The 21,366-nt window shown below is 38.4% G+C and overlaps 1 long non-coding RNA gene across 1 annotated transcript; it reads right to left on the bottom strand.

Annotated features, from left to right (window-relative positions):
- Positions 1-1,447: 1,447 nt before the first annotated feature.
- On the bottom strand, positions 1,448-17,544 carry LOC108713605. Its single transcript, XR_001935171.2, has 8 exons — positions 17,485-17,544; positions 11,241-11,282; positions 9,414-9,440; positions 7,196-7,231; positions 4,603-4,681; positions 4,276-4,312; positions 3,778-3,810; positions 1,448-1,842 (listed from the first exon to the last, which is right to left on the bottom strand). It is a non-coding gene; the product is annotated as an uncharacterized LOC108713605 (long non-coding RNA).
- Between the last annotated feature and the right edge of the window lie 3,822 nt (positions 17,545-21,366).

Genomic DNA, 21,366 nt, shown 5'->3' with positions numbered 1-21,366 from the left:
ACTTCCCTTGCTACCCTACAACATCCCACTGATAAGGGGGGGCTGGCGGCTCCTAATTTATTTTATTATTACTTGGCCACTAAACTGGTGACATCAGGATGGTGGGCCTCCCCTACGCCCCAAAATGCAGCCACGACTATTGAAGCACAAACAGTGGGATCGTATGAAGCTTTAAAAAACCTGCTATACCGAGGTACCAAACTGAAATCGGCCGTATCCCCCCTAACAAAAGCTAACATACAAATTTGGAGGATGGCCCTCATTCACTTCCCTAGGAAAGACCCTTATGCCTCTACATTTACCCCCCTTTGGTATAACCCACAACTCCCACATTTACTCACCATTCCGGACCCTGGGATTTGGGCCCGGTACAATATCAAATATGTAGACCATATTACGGAGAATGGTGTTTTATTGTCTTTTGACTCACTGAAGGCCAAATATAGCTTACCGAACCAGATGTTTTTTCGTTACATTCAACCCAGTTCGGAGATTCTGTCTTAGATTCCTCCCCTCAGAGGTTGGAGGAGATGATATTTACTCCCGCACTCCCAAAACCAATCTCCCAATACTATTCTTTATTGAATACACCAGACAACCCGGTGTTACCTAAATTGTATGCCAAATGGACCCTGGATGTACCGGACCTCACCCCTGAAGCTTGGGACGAGATACCAGTTCGGAGATTCTGTCTTAGATTCCTCCCCTCAGAGGTTGGAGGAGATGATATTTACTCCCGCACTCCCAAAACCAATCTCCCAATACTATTCTTTATTGAATACACCAGACAACCCGGTGTTACCTAAATTGTATGCCAAATGGACACTGGATGTACCGGACCTCACCCCTGAAGCTTGGGACGAGATACTAGACACTCATAGTGCACTGTTGATTAGTGCTAAAGATAAAATGATACAGTTTAGGTACTTGCATAGGTCCTACCTAACACCACACAGATTACATCTCATTAATTCTGATATCCCAGACATCTGTCCAAAATGTGGTCATACTCCTGCGGATTACATCCACATGGTATGGAGTTGCCGGCACATACAGGTATTTTGGGGGAAAGTGGTTACTGAAATGAGTCATATCATGGCTCTCATAATCCCACTTGGTCCACTGACTTTACTACTGAACCAGGTAGCGGAAACCGCCCCTAACCCGTCAGAACGAGCATTAATGTGTTTTCTCCTAATTCAGGCAAAGAGACTTATTGCCCTTAATTGGAAATCGAAACAACCTCCAAAAAAGAAGCAATGGGTGGATATGGTAAATGCCTCCGTCCCTATGTATCAGCTTACATACTTAAGTAGGGGTTGCCCAAAAAAGTTTGATAAGATTTGGTCCTTGTGGCTCTCAGGCCTCTTACCTCCGACTAACTGATGAGAATGTAATCCATCCTCCGCCCTCCCTTGGTCAAGAATGACAGATGAGCACATAGAGGGAAAATTGTGTCTTTATTGTTTACAGTAGCTATGCACACAGCTTCTTGCAATAGTATATCATGGGGACAGTCATGATGTTGGTTATCAATGATTCATGTTTACTGTCTTGGTAACAGGATGGCGCATTGACGATACAAAACACCTGAATTTCTATGCTGACTGTTGTATACAACTGTGTGCATCTGTATCTGTTTTTTTATTTTCGTTTTTCTTTTTGTTTGTTTGTATGTGGAACTGTTAAAACTCAATAAAAACAAATTTGAAAAAAAAAAAGAAAATGGGAAGAGGAGAAATAAAAGCTGTATCGAAGCAGTTCCATCCCGAAGAGCTGGCTCCTTCTCAAAACTCAGGATCAAAATGAACTAAGATGGCCGCCTCCACACCAATGTTACAGCTATAAAAAATATTTTTTTTTTGTTTAAGAATACAATTTTAAATAGTTGAGTGAATTATTTGCAATGTTAATAGTGTAATTTAGAAATAACAAGTAAATCATAAAAATAATGGCAGAATCCCTTTAGCTAAGTCCTAGCAGTATAAGGATCCACCATGCTGCTTGTGATTCTCATGATTGGGGTACTTTAATCTAGAAACCATGTTGTGATTAAAGAGGAACATCATATTCAGAATTCTTTCAGTGTCCTAGGATAAGGATCATACGGATGAGATGTAATCATTTTATATTCAGGGATGCACCAAATCCACTATTTTGGATTCGGCCAAACCCCCGAATCCTTCACAAAAGATTCGGCCGAATATCAAACCCTAATTTGCATAGGCAAATTAGGGTTGGGAAGGGGAAAACATTTGTTACTTCCTTGTTTTCTGACAAAAAGTCACGCAATTTCTCTCCCGCCCCTAAATTGCCGAATCCGAATCATGCTGAAAAAGGACGAATCCTGGCCGAATCCCGAACCGAATCCTGGATTCGGTGCATCCCTAATATTCATAGAGTGTTTGGACAGCTATACACCTTCACTACTTCTGACAGGTGCGATGAGTAATATCACATAAGTAACCCTAGTAACCCCAACCATGTTTTTGGTGGCGGAAAAAAATGTAGACTAACATCGTTATTATAAATATTGCTTTTGTTTTGTTGAAAAAGAAAACATGATTTTTTTGTGCCTGAAAGAAATGCAGGAGAAATGCAGATGCCTTCTCATTGACTACAAATTTTGACATAATTTCAAAATTTTTTGCCAAAAAACAGCAAAAATGGGCATTTTTGCTGATCATTTATGAGGAATGAAGGGTCAGTTCTGGGATTTTGGACGCATGACAACAGAAGTAATATTACACCAATAACCCCTGTACTAAAGATGCCTGATCCCTGAATTAATTACAATTAAAAGAATATTTTCCCTTTTGCATCAGTTGGGGTTGCCATCCAGGGTCTCAAAGTGTACCTGCTCTTTACCAGCTGGAAACCAGCAGGCCTGGCACTGGAAGACTGGGGTTTCCACAGACCCTACTCTTTTCATTGCAGCTTTCTTTTCCAGAAAGCCGCAAATAAAACATTCAGTTTTGCTGGACAGACAGACTGATGCAATAGCATCAACATTGCTCCTCTGAGAGGCCACACACAGAGCAGCAGGTTAACAAGACAGTATAGGTTGGTCAATGAGAAGCAGAGGTTTTTTTGAATTCAAGAGTCGATATATGCTATTGTGCAGGGAGCTCAATACTTACAGCAGACTGAAGCTCTGTATACAGTATAACATTACAGGTTGGCTGGATATTGTGGTCAGTCTGAATGACCTGGGAGATTAAGGTGTGTAGGAGGGGATTGCTATGTGTAGATGGGGGCATTGAGGTGTGTAGGAGGGGACTGCGTTGTGTAGATGGGGATTGAGGTGTGTAGGAGGGGATTGCGATGTGTAGATGGGGGATTGAGGTGTGTATATAACATAATTCCTTAGTCAAATTCGACTAGGGAATTATTCACATTCGATTTGAGTTTTTCAAAAAATTTGAAACCTAAAACCTGCCAAATTGTTGTTTAAGTCAATGGGAAATGTCCAGGGATTCATTTTGAGTTGTTTGCAACCTTCCTGATATTTTTTTCAGAGAAAAAACTCGAACTGAGTTTTTAAAATTCGAATCAAATTCTAATTGGATTCAAGTTTTTGGGTAGATCCTATTCACCCGAATTTAAAAAGTAAGATTTTTAGAATACATTTCGATTGGTCGAATTTCAAGTTCATGGGAGTTTTTACCCTTGATAAATGTGCCTCCCAGTGTTTGTTTGTGACTGCTCATACACTAGAAAGCATATCTAAAAAACAAAAGAAACAATCATTTATTCATCCCCCTCTCAATCCTTTACCTTCTCTTCTTCCTACAATGTTTTAGTAGTATCCTATAAAAAAGAAAATAATAATAATGAATTAAACATTTAAAAATGTAACAGTACAAACAGGCACTGGAAATGTACTTTCCACCCCCCCCCCTCTCTCATCAAACATTATCTTCTGCATTAAAACCATTATATAAATCAGGGGTGCCCAAAAGCTAAATCTACCAGTCGACCTTTAGCTGGTGATCAGTAGATCTCAAAACACTGTGAAAAAACAGCTTGTCTATATCACCCTCCTATTTCATGCTTTTCATTCAGATATTTCTTATGATAAGGTTGGATAAGAAATAGTTGTTTGTTAAATATAGCAATATACATTTTCCCATTAAATCAATGTTTAAATAATATTTTCCATGGAACAAAATACTAACAATGTTTTAATGGATGCGGATCATAATGGGACAACATCACTAAAAGTTGACCTCGCATTAATCAAGTATGAGCCCTGCTGATATAAATGTTACTTACTTTAATACTTTTAGGCTTCTTCCTTACATCCCAAATTCTGGAAAAGAGAAGAAAACAGAAAAGGCGCCAAATGTTACCTTTCTGTAGGACACTCAAAGATCAACAGGTTCAAAATATATTAAGTATATTTTTATTTAGCCATGGAGTGCTCCCACAACCTTTCCTTAATGCATCAAAATAATTGCAGATAATGAGAGGGGAGAAATGCCTGTTCTATATTCATTTTTTATATATATGTTTTATATAATGTTTTATATATATATTTTACACGTTCATTTTTCTATGACAAATAGGAATTCACAGATTATGACATTAACCAAAACTTACGCTTGCACCAATCCAAAAATCAAAGCGACTAAAATAAAAAATACGAAAAGCCAAACAAAGTCACTCATTTCTTGGGCTTCTGCAAATAGATAAAAATATATCATTATAATTAATAACTATACACACCAATATAGTCACTGACTGCAGAAAATAAGCAGTTAGTCTAGGTTTGCTAGTAAATTGTTTTAGCTGCCATATACAGTATGTGTACTGCAAGCATTAAAATAGGTTTTCCTCCAGCATAGAGTTTTAGCAACGGTTAGGGGCAGATTTACTAAGGGTCGAAGTGATTCGAAGTGAATTTTCGAATGCAAAAAGTTCGAATTTCAAAGTAATTTTATTGGATACTTCGATCATTGAATAGGCTACTTTGACTTCGATACGAAGTAAAAAAAAGTTTAACTTCGAAAATCGAAGTACTGTCTCTTTAAAAAAGTTCCCCACCTTAAACCTGCCAAATAGCTATGTTAGCCTATGGGGGCCTTCTACAACCTATGACCAACATTTTTCTACATTTTTAGGCCCAAAAAACTGCCAAATTCTATGCAAAAAAAACTTCAACTTCGATATTCGAAGTCGAAGTAAACCAATACGATGGTCGAATCCTAGATCTATTTACTTTTAAAAAAACAATCAGATGTTACTTGTTGATGACAAGTAAATACTACCTGCTGATTGGTAGCTATTGGTTACTGGACCCAGAACAAATTCTCTGTTGTTGCATGAGGGTCTGAAGCATTATTTATCAAGTTGTATAAAAAGAAACAAATGTAAAATTGCTGTGTACAACAAATGGTCACTATGGACTATGGGATATTCAAAGACTCACATTGAATTCTTCTGAATTTTTTGAATTGTTATATCTTGTGAAATATTATATGCATATACAACTCTACACTGTCACTTTAAGTGGGGGTGGTGTCTTGTTTCCAAGAAGGTATTTAATTCCCACAATGCCTTGCTATTGTCACACTTGATAAAGGGTTATGCCCGAAACATCTAGTGGGCGTACACTGCTAAATAAACACATTGCAGTTTAAAATCACTGCCCGAAGCTGTTTTGATTCAACTATTTTCTTTGGATTGCACATGAGGTGTAACACAGACCCCTACTGAATCCTACAGCTAGAAAGTGAAGAACTTGGAAACTGAATCACACCTTCTATATTTGAAATGGTGTACGTGAATGCCCATATTAACTTTCTTACATCTCTATTTATGCACATGGTAAATACAGAGCTGCCTTTCACCTATGTGCTGTGCATTTTGCAGCCAGGGGAGTGATCTTGCACCATTAATGCTCTTGTACTTCTACCAGGGCAGCCATCAGGGGGGGACAGTTGTAGGGGGCCCCGAGATTAAGGGGGCCCCGGACACGCCACACTTGATTAGCCGTGCCCGCCATCTTTCTGAGAGCTGCTGACTTCGGGAAGGCATGGAAGTTTAAGGGGCCCTGGCCACCAATTTTCTTATAATGTGGGCTGGCCACCAATTTTTTTTCTCATGTGGGGTCCTAACCACCAATATTTTTTAATGGGCGGGCCCTGGTCACAAATGTTTTTTTTTTATGAGGGGCCCTGACCACCAATATCTTTTATTTTTTATTACCATGTGGGAACCCTAGCCACCAATATTTTTTTTGTTTTTTTACTGTGTGGTGCGGGGCGGACCTGTGGGGTGGGGAGGGCGGACCTGTAGGTGGGGATTGCGGTGGGCACAGCCCAGGAGGCCCAGGAAATGTTGTCGTATGGGGCCCTGTGATTTCTGATGGCGGCCTTCTACCTGGACTTCTACCCCTGGTCTTTGTAAATCACCCCTAGTATCTCCTGCTGTAGAAACAAGTATTCTGGTTGTACTGTATTTTCCAAAACATTAGTACATACTAACGGTACAATTATACTTCTGAGCATTTAAACCATTGGCATTCGTTCTTAACATGCCATCCTTTTATAAAATAATATAAGGAGGACATTTACAAAAGGCCTTCATACTTCCTTAGCCTATTCACTGTGGGTTACAAGACAGTTACACATATGGGATTTATAATCCAGAATATTTGTGACCTTGGGTTTTCTGGATAAGGGGGTCTATAATTTGGATCACCATAACTTGCTTTCTAAAACAGTGGCGTAACTAGATATTACTGGTCCCTACAGCAGATTATTTTTCAGGCCCCAAGGTTGACCAGTTTTACAATATTTATTTAAATTGTATATGAATTAGGACCTCATGGTGCCCCTATCGCTCCTGGCCCCCTTACAGCTGCAGGGTCTGCTTCCTCTATAGTGACGCCCCTGTTCTAAAAGTTTAACCAATAAATTTAGGTTGAATTAAGATTAAAATTTTGATTAAAATCGGATTGTTTTTCCACAAATTAAGAAGCATGCAGTTTAATTAGCCTCAAGTATGAGGTACGTTTTTATTATTGTAGAAATTATCATTTGCTTAAAATACACTCTGCCGGCGCTGGCCCACCCCATACTCCCAAGATTTATGGATATCAGGTTGCTGGTTAATGGATCACATACTGAATAATAAAAAGGAATCATCTTGAACAAAGCAGTGATACGTGTCAATTAAAAGATATACTTACGTAACTCTGCTCTTAATTGTTCGAAGGATTTTTTACCTTAGTTAAAATATAAATATATTAATTTAATTAATTAGAAAAATCACATACAGCACTTCCTATGAATTATTTCTATGAAACATGCAAAGGTATAGAATCTATTATCCAGAATACTTTGGAACATGGGTTTGCCAAAAATGTAATGTATAAAGGCTGCTATAGACTGGATGTGTAACATAATAGCCAGAACACTACTTCCTGCTTTTCAACTCTCTAACTCTGAGTTAGTCAGTGACTTGAAGGGGGGCCACATGGGACATAACTGTTCAGTGAGTTTGCAATTGATCCTCAGCATTCAGCTCAGATTCAAAAGCAACAGTTATGACCCATGTGCCCCACCCATACTCATTGGTTACTTCCTATCTATTTACCTAGTTTTTATTTTTACACCGAATCATTCCTTTAAAGATCTGTATTATTTTTGATAAAATTTAGTCTATGGCTATCCATAATTTATAGCTTTCTGGATAATGGGTTTCCTGATAATGGATCCCATACCTGTACCTACAGGACCCTCTCTTAGCATGGATTATGCATATGTTCCAAGCCACTAAAAAGTGGTTGATGCCATGTAGAAGTCAATGGAAGTTACCCCTCTTTCCTTGTAAAGATCTTTCATTTGTGGTTTTAGTGGGTTTGGGGGGTCTAGTTGTTTATTGTCACATGAACATTCATACAACAATGAAAATTTCAAGGTTTTCAGATTTCTTTTTGGAATGTCCAGAGACCTTTTTCTTTTGGTCATGTATTTTATATTCAGATCTTTTAAAAACTTTGTGGTTTTAGAAAAAAAAAATGTCATGGTCTCTAAAACCCCTATAGCCACTACAAATTGAATTTGAATAAATGTACCTCCCCATTATACAATGGCTAGAGATTTTCAGAGATTTGTGCCCGTGGTAGATCTAACCGCAGGCAACAAATCTTACCATGAGCCATCACCCTTAAAGATAGATAATTTGTTCATGTCTAATTTTATTATTGCTTTAAGTTGCTTTGTAGCTGTTACATTTAAAGGCAAAGTAAACCCTCAAATAAATAATTTTTTTCCTAGTAAAATTAATTTGTAATTCTAACATTCCAATGCACATTAATGTTTGGGGCCCCTCAACCAGGGGCGCTTCACCAATGAGGCGACTTGAGCCTGTTAAGCATGGACTGCGTTTGATGCACTGTTGGTGGTTTACTATCATGTATGTTATCTAATCTTCAATAAATGGAAATCTTTTAACCTTCGACCTGGTTTGGTGCTCCGTGGATCAAAGACTCTTATTGATACAAATTGTTACGCTCTATCCGGAGGCGTGTCGGCGTTGTTAGCACAGCCTAATCTGTTGGTAGGAGCCTGTTTTCTGGAGTTCGGGTGAGTGCTCTCCTATTGCGCTACTATTTGACTTGAGCCTTTTGCCTCAGATGGCAGCCACTCCTGGTACTTTAAGAGCCGAATTTCCGGTTTGGAAACCAGAAATTCGGCTCTTCTAGCGCTAGCGTCCTGGCCCCTCTGCCACCCTCATGGACCCACTCGGACCCCCTCCAGTGCAAAAGGTAAGCGCATGGGGGAGGGGGGGGCGGCAGCAACTGAAGCTGCCTCAGGCGGCGGAGGGGCCAGGATCGCCCCTGCCCTCACCACTGCAGGGTCTGCTTCCTCTAGAGTTACTGTTTTGGAACTTTTTATATATCAGGTTTCCATACAAAGGATCCTATACCAATATATCAGGGGTCCCCAACCTTTTTCACCCGTGAGCCACATTCAATTGTATAAAGAGTTGGGGAGCAACACAAGCATGGAAAATGTTCATGGGAGGTGCCAAATAAGGGCTGTGATTGGCTATTGGTAGCCCCTATGTCGACTGGCAGCTACAGGAGACTCTGTTTGGTAGTACACCTGGTTTTGTCCAACCCTCTCTTACCTCCCCTGCATCTGCAAGGTACAGTCACCGAACAAGGTTCCTGACAACGTGGTTGTTACACATAACTTGCCCCAAACCAGGAATTCAAATATAAGCACCTGCTTTGAAGCCACTGGGAGCAACATCCAAGGGGTTGGGGAGCAACATGTTGCTCGCGAGCTACTGGTTGGGGATCACTGCAATATATACTAAATAACCTAACAATGATACTGAACTAAGCTATTTCTTACTACCTGTTCCACACAGTAGCAGTTAAACATACATATACTTACATTTTTCCAACTGCTCAGCTTTGCTAACTAAAAGAAAGGAAAGAAAATAATAAATCACAAATAGCACTACCTATGTATTGACTTTTAAATGTACCAGATGTTATTTGATTTGCCTACACATGGCAGCTCCCTAAGGAAAAGGGATAGGTGAATGTAGACGAGGGCTGATTGGAGTGAGGTACAACTGGGGAACAATCCAGCAAATGTAAAGCATCAATAGGCTTTTTTCCCCCTCTCTTTAGTGCTACATACAAATGGCACTATAATCATTTAACCCAGGTTTCTCTAGCCATTTGTGTGATTGGGGTTCTTGCACACAGGGGCAAGTCTAGACTGAGATTCAACATACAGATTCTGACGTTTTATTACAGTTTAATATTAGAGAGCAATGACTAGCTAGAGCTAGCTCCCTTGCAGCCTTGGGGTCCTAGGTTTCATTCCAACCATCACACTATTTGCCGGGAGTTTATATGTTCTTATCTGTGTGGTTTTTACTTAAAGTGATACTGACACTAAAAAAATATTCTACATTAAAATTTAGCAATAGCTCGTGTTGATTGTTTTTCACCAATAGGTCTGCTTTTGTAAGTAATTGTTACTGACTGTTTTGCTAACCTGACTGTCCCTTCTCAAAATGTCAATAGAGTTTCTAATGAGACTATTGAAGCTCAAATATGGCAGCACCCTCATAGAGGAACATGGGGGATCAGATGGGTAATGTAAAAGCATCTGCAAATATGTGTATGGCAAAATTATAGATAGTATGTGAAGACAATATTATGATAGATGTAAGAAAGAGTTTAATCTCTAGTGTCAGTATCTCTTTAAGAAGCTCCCCTCTGATATAATATTAAAACATGTCAAACAGACAAAAATGGATTGTTTTAGTATTTTTCAAGTGTTTATGTAGCACTGACACATTTATGCAGTACTTTACAGAGATAATACATCATTCTCATCAATCTGTGTCCCAGTAGAGCTTACAGTTTAATTATACATTCACTTTGCATTCTTGCAAAGTGATAGCCCAGCTTCTGTATCAAAATGGCATGATAAATGTTGCGTGTTGCTTTCTTTTCATCATGTTTTATAGTGCCCATCATACACCCTATTCATTGTGTGTTATACTTTATGTTTGCACCCACTCAAAATAAATCTTGACTAGTGTCATAATGTATGTCATTGGATTGCTGTATTTAGTAGCCCAGTGATACCAAAGATATCCCCATTATCCTGGTGGGTCTAGGTTTTGGTGGTCTCCACTGAAGAGTAATTCCCATCAACTGTTTTATTGCCATCTCATGCCAGTACCATGTAGTGCATTCTATTTCTTAATGTCTGCTGGACCCTTGGAGGCCCAACTTATTACATGGGGCTATGTAAACAATAAAGGTGGTTCTGTTGTTGTCTCTTTGCAGGAAAACAATATGGCATCTACTACTCATATGTATATGCAAATATATATATATATATATATATAAAACATTAAATTATGCGTAAAACCTTATAGTAAATTAGAGAACAGCCAAGGTTGATGTCTTACAGATCAGAGAATATGTGCAAATATTTGAAAGCTGCTTTACTTTAAAATGTTAAATTATAAACCAAATATCAAATGCAGTTAAAGGACCCCTCGTACAAATAAGTTAACTTTAGATGCAATGATAATTTTAATACATGTATATTGGGAAGTTTCTTAGAATTTTGTTTTCATTTATTAGGCAAATTTTATTTTGGGGCTGACTTGCCCTTTGAGTTATAAATGGTGTTTTCAGACACAGAGTGCAGAGTGTTTCAAGGATATAATTTAGTGAATTCATGACTTACGTTGATTGTCCATTTTTTTCCTTGCTAGAAAAACTTCAGATGCTGTACAGGAAAAAGTAAGAGAAAACAGGTCATTGGTGGATGTAAATTCAAGGGCACCTGAAACCCCCTAATTTTCTTCCTCCACTGGAGGTGCAGGCTAATAGAGTCTGCATTCCAGCCCCTGTGAGCACTAGGCCACCCACACTGGGGGACCACTGGATGCAGACGGCCATTGAGGCACAGTGTGTCATTAAAACCACAAAAACAGAAAAGAAACTAACATTTCCTAACATATTTTACCATGGAGTAGGACTAGGGCCTACTGAAATCCGCAGGCTGTTTCAGCCCCTGACCACTAGCAGAATCCTCTTCTTATCCTCTTCAGCATTAATGTCCAGAAGCCTTCTGTTGGCCCTGGGCAAACACACTTGGCGGGTTTCAACAAAGAAAATTGAGACTTTGCATTTTTTGCCAAAATCCGCAGAGTGTGTTTGGGCCAAAGCCGACACAAGGCTTCTGGATGTGAAGAGAAAAGAAGATTCTGCGGCCCTAGCCTAAAGCTCGGTGGAGTTCTTCCTCCTGTCCTCAGCTCTGCATTGTTTCCTCCAATCTCCATTCATTATAGGAGATTATTTTATTTTGCTGGTATTTGGTTAACGAATGAGGCAACGTTAGCATTCTGAGTGTATCTATTGTATACATGTTTCTTTAAAGGAGAAATAAAGCCTCCCTGGTAAATTTTAGTACCAATACAGAGCCCCAGCCTCCTCCCCAATGTGTCACTAACACTTGCCCCAATTTTTTGGTGGTTAGGTTTGCCACCTCACCCCTTTCATATTGAGACATATTGAATCCACATCTGAGTGGCTAATTAGCAATTAATTTAGATGCATGCTACATGGCTGCACATAAATCAGTTCAATGTGTAGCAAGCATAAAAATTACTTGCTAATTACTTGCTAATTAGCCATACAGGATAGGGATTTACTATGTGGCCAGTACAGACAACTAGAGTGCACAACAAATCTCCTGGGACACACAACACTGTTGTGCCTAATGAAAGCCTAACCCTGTTTTTTTTTGTCTTCCTACATGTACTTACTGCTGGGGAAGCACAATAAGAGGAGGAATATGAGTGTGTGGCAGGGGGATGACGTTGTCCATAAGATACAGAGTAAAAATAGTGCAAGACAAAGGGAGGGGAAACAAGTGGTAAGAAAAATATGTTGGTGGGTGTTGGAAAAGAGAATGCAATTGCAAAGGATGGTAAAGACACTGGATAAATGAGCAGAGAGAAAGTGAATGGGGAAACTGGAACATAAGGAGAGAGGATAAAGCTAAGGAGAGATGCTAAGTACAGATACAGACATTATTATGTTACATAGGGAAGAGAGTAGCATGAGTTAATGGGACATTAGGAGAGAGTAGAGAAATTAAATATGGAGAGAGAGACATGAAAAGAAGGAAACGCAAGAAAAGTTTAAAGGGGAGTTGGAGGCGATGGATCTCAGACAGATACTGGACAACACTAGAAATGAAGCAAAGACTATTTAATTACTATTTAATATACTTTTTCTACAAAAGGGTAAAAGCACAAGGAGGTCAGGAGACAACAGATTTCCAATGGCGCTAGAAAACCTAGTTCTGCAATTGGCGCTGGACTGAATTTTTATAGGGCAGAGAAGATGGTGGCCATTTTCTACAACAAGCAGCAGCAGCAGCATAGGCCCACAGAATGCAAAACTGTGACACGCGAATGACTCCAGAGAAGACTAAGTCTACTGTACACCTAGAATTAACCCTGAACCCCCACTTCCACCCCACTGTAAACTGGCCCTGCTGCTACAGTATATGCCTGAGACCCAATATAACTTCTTAAACTACATCTGCCTGCATTGTGTTTGTTTATCAGCAACTAGGGGATTATTGGGGGCCATCCTATAAAAAAGGGCTTGATCCATATTCAAAGAGTGCACATAAAATCCCTTCTTAACAAAATGTGTTTTTTATGATTCTAAGCACCATTCCATTCCAGTGCTGTCCAACTTCTGTGGTACCGAGGGCCAGAATCCTTTTTGCCTACATGGTGGAAGCCAGTGTTGACTACTCCCCTTTTTAAACCACGCCCACTTTAAACCACACCCATGTAACCACAATAACTTTTAAGACCATATCCACAGTAATTGAGGTAGCACACCAAAAAAAATCTTGCTGCTCACTGCAAGGATATCCCTCATCACTCATATGTGAAAAATGTAAGTCATATTAAAACATAACCTTAAATTCATATGCCTCCTCTTCCTTTGTGAATAACACAGCACCCCCCTAGCAAATTATTAAAGCCTTTGGGAACCCTAAAAACAATTTTGGAATGCTAACAAACCCCCAGAACAAACCCCTACCAGGCCCACTTCCCACAGGGAACATAGGGCAGGCAGAGTATGACACACACAGGGAGCTTAGGGTAGCTAGATTATTTTATGCTTAACCTCCCAGACCACACTGAGCACGTGCACAGTCTTGGTCTTGCAAAGATGTTTAACAAAGTTACAAGATAGCGACCCCCTCTGGCCAACTTTGAAAACCATAACGCATTTGTTTAATTAGGCTTGTGGTGCAGTAAGTTCATGTTTATGTTTAGTATACAAAATACAGCATTTCTAGCCTTTTTCTATTTTAGACTTTACTTCCCCTTCAACTCAGCATAAATATATTGTACAGGTATGGGACCTATTGTCCAGAATCCTGGGTTTTTCTGGATAATGGATCTTTCCATAATTTTGATCTTTGTACCTTAAGTCTATAAGAAAATCATGTAAACATTAATTAAACTCAATAGGTCTGTTTTGCTCCAATAATTCACTAACGCGCGAAGCACCGAACGGTAGCGTTAATTCGCTAGCGTTTGGCATTTTCGCTACTGCGCAAATTCACTAACGAACGCTGGCGTAGTTTCGCTAGTGTTACTTCGCAACCTTACGCCAGGCGAATCTTCGCTAGCGACGAAACTACGCAAATTCACTAACTTGCGCAGTGTAGCGAACGCTACCTTTTACGCTAGACTTCCTTCGCCACCTCAGACCTGGCGAAGCGCAATAGAGTAGATAGGGATTGTTTCAAAAAAAGTTAAAATTTTTTCTAAGTCCCAAAAAACGCTGGCATGTTTTCTACATTATGGGTGATAGGCTGAAAAAGATCTCAAATTTTTTGGGGCTCCCCTCCTTCCCCCCTACATTTCCTGACTCATGGCAACTTACCTAGACAGTGGACACATGTGTAGGGCAAAATAAAATTTTTATTGGCTGATTTGAAGGTTTTCTAGGCATTTGTAGTGCAGATACGTGTTCCTCAATTGAAATTTGAATTTCGCGCCGTATGCAAATTAGCCTTCGCTAGCGCAACTTCGCTTTATATAGCGAAACAACGCTAGCGCAACTTCGCAACCTTACGCTACCCCTGTGCGCAACTTCGGATTTTAGTGAATTTGCGGAGCCCTGGAGAAAATTCGCCTGGCGAAGTGCGGCGAAGAGCGGCGAAGTTGCGCCTGGCGCAACTTCGCATCTTAGTGAATTTGCCCCATTATATCTTAGTTGGGATCAAGTACAAGGTACAGTTTTATTATTACAGAGAAAAAGGAAATCAATTTTTAAAATTTGGATTATTTGAATAAAATGGAGTCTATGGACAGAAGGACAGCCTTTCTGTAATTCTGAGCTTTCTGGATAACGGGTTTCCGGATAAAGGATCCCATACCTGTTCCATAGCAGACTCCTTGTCGCTGTCAGAACATGGTTCATCAGTCTCATAGTGGCTGAATTCTTTATGTTTAGGGCTATACATGGCCCACGAATGTGCCCATATGACATTAGCCATAACTATTAAAAATTCAGCCATTAGGACGAGTCTCACGGACCATATCCTGACAGCGGTAAGGAGGCTGCAATGTCAGAAATGGAAACAGCAAGCCATATCCACAGAGAGGGAATTGCAGAATAAAACAGAGAAAAATAGAAAAGACAATGGGATATTTATCCACAAGCTTTAATAATACAATACATAAATATGTTAAAATATGCGGTAACTGAATTTATTACTTCACTGATATAAGTTATTGCCAATGTCCAACTTAGGGGTGACATACATCTAACACTCACTCTTTATAGCAACTCTATTTGCCTGTCCTTTCTCTATGCTTTCTCCTTCTCTATGTTGTTTTTTATTTGACTGTACTATTGTCATGTTCTTGACACTGTGATTTAAAACATGTTCAATGGCTGCATTTATTGTACGTGAAAGAATACCAAAACATTTAAAGTGGTGGTTTACCATTCAGTTAACATTTACTATGTTATTGAATCACCAATTCTATTCTATTATTATTTTTTTTAATTATTTGCCATTTCCTTCTGACTCTTTACAACTTTTAAATGGGGGTCACTGACCCCATCTATAAAACAAATGCTCTGTAAGGCTACAAATATATTGTTATGGATACTTTTTATTACTTATGTTTCTATTCCGGCAATGTCATATTCATATTCCAGTCTCTTATTTAAATCAATGCATGGTTGCTAGGGTAATTTGGCCTTAGCAACCAGATTGCTAAAATTGCAGACTGGAGAGCTGCATAAAAAGCTAAATAACTCAAAAAACACATAAAATAAAATTGCAAATTTTCACTCTCTATATCGTACAATAAGGGCCCCATTTACTTAGCTCGAGTGAAGGAATAGAAGAAAAAATACTTCGAATTTCGAATGGTCGAATATCAAATTGGCTACTTTGACCTTCGACTACTACTACGACTTCGAATCTAAACTATTCGACCATTCGATAGTCGAAGTACTGTCTCTTTAAGAAATTCTTCGACCCCCTAGTTCGCCACCTAAAACCTACCGAGGCCAATGTTAGCCTATGGGGAAGGTCCCCATAGGCTTCCTAACAATTGTCTGATCGAAGGAATATCCTTCGATCGATGAATTAAAATGCTTCGAATCGTTCCGATTCGAAGGATTTAATCGTTTAATCGATTATTCCTTCGATCGTAGGAATAACGCTAAATCCTTCGTCTTCGATATTTCAAGTCGAAGGATTTCAATTCGGCACTCGGATATCGAGGGTTAATTAACCCTCGATATTCGACCCTAGGTAAATGTGCCCCCAAGTTAACTCAAACGTGAACAATTTTTTAAAGGAATTGTTCAGTGTAAAAATAAAAACTGGGTAAATAGATAGGCTGTGCTAAATAAATAATGTTTCTAATATAGTTGGACAAAAATGTAATGTATAAAGGCTGGAGTGACTGGATGTGTAACCAGAAGCAAACAGTCACTTATATGACTAGCCAATTCGAAACTAATATAAAGGCCATAAAGTCCCCATATGGGTTATATATATATATATATGTATATACAACCTGCAGAAGGCTGGCCAGTCACTATTATATTTATATATGATGCCTTATTGAGATACACACAATAAATAGAGAGGGGCTGAGAGTACAATAGTAACACATACAGCCATTTTCTAACACAGTCGCACACTCAACCCAGGGCACTTGTTCTTGTCATATCTGATTCTGAGGGAAAACTCAGGGGCACAAGTGCTGTCCTCTGCACGCGTCTGGTTGCTCGGGTGGCTGATCCCTAGCAACCCAATTAATGGAAGGTTTTTATTGTATATTTTCCTGCTTACCCCCAGCAACAAGATAAAATGTATTATAAAAATAAAAGTATTATTTGTACCCCCTAGGCTGGTACAATACTGGCCATGTGGGAATCCTATTTGGTCCTGATTTAGTCACATCCCTTTCCCGCCGAATACAAACTGTGTTTGTGGTAAATTACTGTATTTGTGGTTCACCTTCCAGCACTTTTTTTTTTCAATTCAGTTGGTTTGAGACAATTCACCAGAAATAAAGACTTTTTTCAATTACTTTTTATTTGTGACCATTATATTTCATATTGAATTTTTACTATAAACTATATAAAACACTAAACCTACAAATTCATTTTTTAGTGTCAGTATCACTTTAAGCTCCAACCGTGACAGGAATAAGTGTGTTGAGAGTTGTATAAGTGTTGTTGAGAGTGGTATAACTATGTATAACTATTATATTTGTATAACTATTTATATATAACTATTTATTTACTATAAATTATACAAAACACTAAACCTACAGATAATAATAAGTGATCTATCAAAGAACCTTGTCAAACTGGTATATACATATCCCTACATGCCGCCCTTTTACATCTTTTACCTCAGAAGAAGGAGCTCAGTCTAAAACTCAACTGCTTTCTCTGCTGACAGGAAAATATTTAAGCTCCAACTGTGACAGGAATAAGTGTGTGAGAACAGCTCTGGCCATTCATTGGCTGATATAAGCTAGCAAGGTGTGTGTGTGTGTTTGGTTTGTGTGAGAACACCACAGAAGCTACACTAGAAAGATACTTTATTACTAACATTGGCAGTGCAGTCTTGATAGAGTACAGTCTCCCTGTATGAATAATGGGAGTGCAACTGCAAGAATTTCCATATTTAATTAAATTAAAGTCTCCCATTCCACAAGGGATTTTTACTATAAATTATATAAAATATTAAACCTACAGAAAATAATAAGTGATCTATCAAAGAACCTTGTCAAGCTGGTATATACATATCCCTACATGCCTCCCTTTCACATCTTTTACCTCAGAATATCAATAAGAAGGAGTTCAGTCTGAAACTCAACTGCTTTCTCTGCTGACAGGAAAATATTTAAAGAGATACTGACACCTGAAATTAAACTTTTTTTTACATCTATTATAATATTGGCTTTGAAAGCTACTAATAACTTTGCCATAAAGTATTTGCATGATGCTTTTACATTACCTGTCTGATCCCCCATGTTCCTGTATGAGGGGGCTGCCATATTTGTGCAGCAGGAGTCCGTTAGCATTAGAAACTGTAACTAACAGGCTGAGATGGGACAGTCAGGTTGGCAAAGTCAGAGAGTCAGGCTTAGGAACTTCAACTAACAATTATATACAAAAACAAATCTCTCAGCAAAAAATTATCAGCATGACCTATAGGTAACATTTAATGTACATTCATATGCTAAAATTCATTTTTTAGTGTCAGTATCACTTTAAGCTCCAACCGTGACAGGAATAAGTGTGTTGAGAGTTGTATAAGTGTTGTTGAGAGTGGTATAACTATGTATAACTATTATATTTGTATAACTATTTATATATAACTATTTATTTACTATAAATTATACAAAACACTAAACCTACAGATAATAAGTGAACTATCGAAGAACTTTGTCAAACTGGTATATACATATCCCTACATGCCGCCCTTTTACATCTTTTACCTCATTATCAATAAAATTCCACAAGGAATTTTAACTATAAATTATATAAAACACTAAACCTACAGAAAATAATAAGTGATCTATCAAAGAACCTTGTCAAACTGGTATATACATATCCCTACATGCCGCCCTTTTTCATATTTTACTTCAGAATATCAATAAAAAGGAGCTCAGTCTGAAACTCAACTGCTTTCTCTGCTGACAGTAAAATATTTAAGCTCCAACCGTGACAGGAATAAGTGTGTTGAGAGTTGTATAAATGTTGTTGAGAGTGGTATAACTATGTATAACTATTATATTTGTATAACTATTTATATATAACTATTTATTTACTATAAATTATACAAAACACTAAACCTACAGATAATAATAAGTGAACTATTGAAGAACCTTGTCAAACTGGTATATACATATCCTTACATGCCGCCCTTTTACATCTTTTACCTCAGTATCAATAAAAGGAGCTCAGTGTGAAACTCACCACTTACTCTACTGACCGGAAAATATTTAAGCTCCAACTGTGACAGGAATAAGTGTGTTGAGAGTTGTACAAGTGTTGTTGAGAGTGGTATAACTATGTATAACTATTATATTTGTATAACTATTTATATATAACTATTTATTTACTATAAATTATACAAAACACTAAACCTACAGATAATAATAAGTGAACAATAAGTGAACTATTGAAGAACCTTGTCATACTGGTATATACATATCCCTACATGCCTCCATTTTACATCTTTTACCTCAGAATATCAATAAGAAGGAGCTCAGTGTGATACTCACCACTTACTCTACTGACCGAAAAATATTTAAGCTCCAACTGTGACAGGAATAAGTGTGTGAGAACAGCTCTGGCCATTCATTGGCTGATATAAGATAGCAAGTGTGTGTGTGTGTTGGGTTTGTGTGAGAACACCACAGAATCTACACTAGAAAGATAAACTTTATTATTAACATTGGCAGTGCAGTCTTTAAAAAGAGTGCAGACTCCCTGTATGAATAATGGGAGTGCAACTGCAAGAATTTCCATATTTAATTAAATTAAAGTCTCCCATTCCACAAGGAATTTTAACTATAAATTATATAAAACACTAAACCTACAGAAAATAATAAGTGATCTATCAAAGAACCTTTTCAAACTGGTATATACATATCCTTACATGCCGCCCTTTTTCATATTTTACTTCAGAATATCAATAAAAAGGAGTTCAGTCTGAAACTCAACTGCTTTCTCTGCTGACAGGAAAATATTTAAGCTCCAACCGTGACAGGAATAAGTGTGTTGAGAGTTGTATAAGTGTTGTTGAGAGTTGTATAACTATGTATAACTATTATATTTGTATAACTATTTATATATAACTATTTATTTACTATAAATTATACAAAACACTAAACCTACAGATAATAATAAGTGAACTATTGAAGAACCTTGTCAAACTGGTATATACATATCCCTACATGCCGCCCTTTTATATCTTTTACCTCAGTATCAATAAGAAGGAGCTCAGTGTGATACTCACCACTTACTCTACTGACCGGAAAATATTTAAGCTCCAACTGTGACAGGAATAAGTGTGTTGAGAGTTGTATAAGTGTTGTTGAGAGTGGTATAACTATGTATAACTATTATATTGGTATAACTATTTATATATAACTATTTATTTACTATAAATTATATAAAACACTAAACCTACAGATAATAATAAGTGAACTATCGAAAAACCTTGTCAAACTGGTATATACATATCCTTACATGCCTCCCTTTTACATCTTTTACCTCAGTATCAATAAAAGGAGCTCAGTGTGAAACTCACCACTTACTCTACTGACCGGAAAATATTTTAGCTCCAACTGTGACAGGAATAAGTGTGTAAGAACAGCTCTGGCCATTCATTGGCTGATGTAAGATAGCAAGTGTGTGTGTGTGTTGGGTTTGGGTGAGAGCACCACATAGGACAAGGACCCCCCTGTCCCCCGGCATTTTCACATCACCCTCAATAATGACACAGAGACTTGAGTGGTGGCAAAATATGTGGAGGTCACTTTCTTTATTTAACAATTTTGATAAAAGGGACTATGTACACCCTGACCCCCAGCTGCGGCTCCTAACGTCAACTTGGGCATTGTGCCCCCACCGTAATGTAAAACCAAGGGAGCAGGGATCATGGGGAAAAGCGCCCTTTTGTGACCAATCAGTAGCCCATCCTCCTGGTCCCAACCGTGTGCATAACTGGCGCTAACCCCAGCCTCTTGCATGACTCAGACAAGACTGTGCAGTCAAAGTCTGCTCCACACTAGTGACTCTCCAAAGCGTAGGCCTGCACTGTAACCGTCTTTTCTCCTGGAGCCGCACTGGCGATAACACCTTGGAGTCGCAGCTGACATGGGGTAGTACCGCTGACCGCCACATATAATGATGCCCCAGAGGAAGGCAAAACCCCTTGGTGCCTGTAGCCAATTAGCAACCTCAGGGGAAAATTCCTTCCTGACTCTGTATCTGCGATCGGTCACGAGGACCCTGGAGCACCTTCTTTCAGATCTATCTACCTACAGGGTGGGGAAACAAAAAACAAAGTTAAAAAGGAGCTCAGTCTGAAACTCAACTGCTTTCTCTGCTGACAGGAAAATATTTAAGCTCCAACCGTGACAGGAATAAGTGTGTTGAGAGTTGTATAAGTGTTGTTGAGAGTTGTATAACTATGTATAACTATTATATTTGTATAACTATTTATATATAACTATTTATTTACTATAAATTATACAAAACACTAAACCTACAGA

This window comes from Xenopus laevis, chromosome 4L (genome assembly GCF_017654675.1).
Source record: "Xenopus laevis strain J_2021 chromosome 4L, Xenopus_laevis_v10.1, whole genome shotgun sequence".
Lineage (NCBI taxonomy): Eukaryota > Metazoa > Chordata > Amphibia > Anura > Pipidae > Xenopus > Xenopus laevis.
Note: the sequence above shows the minus strand (reverse complement) of the source record. Positions and strands in the feature narration are given on the sequence as shown.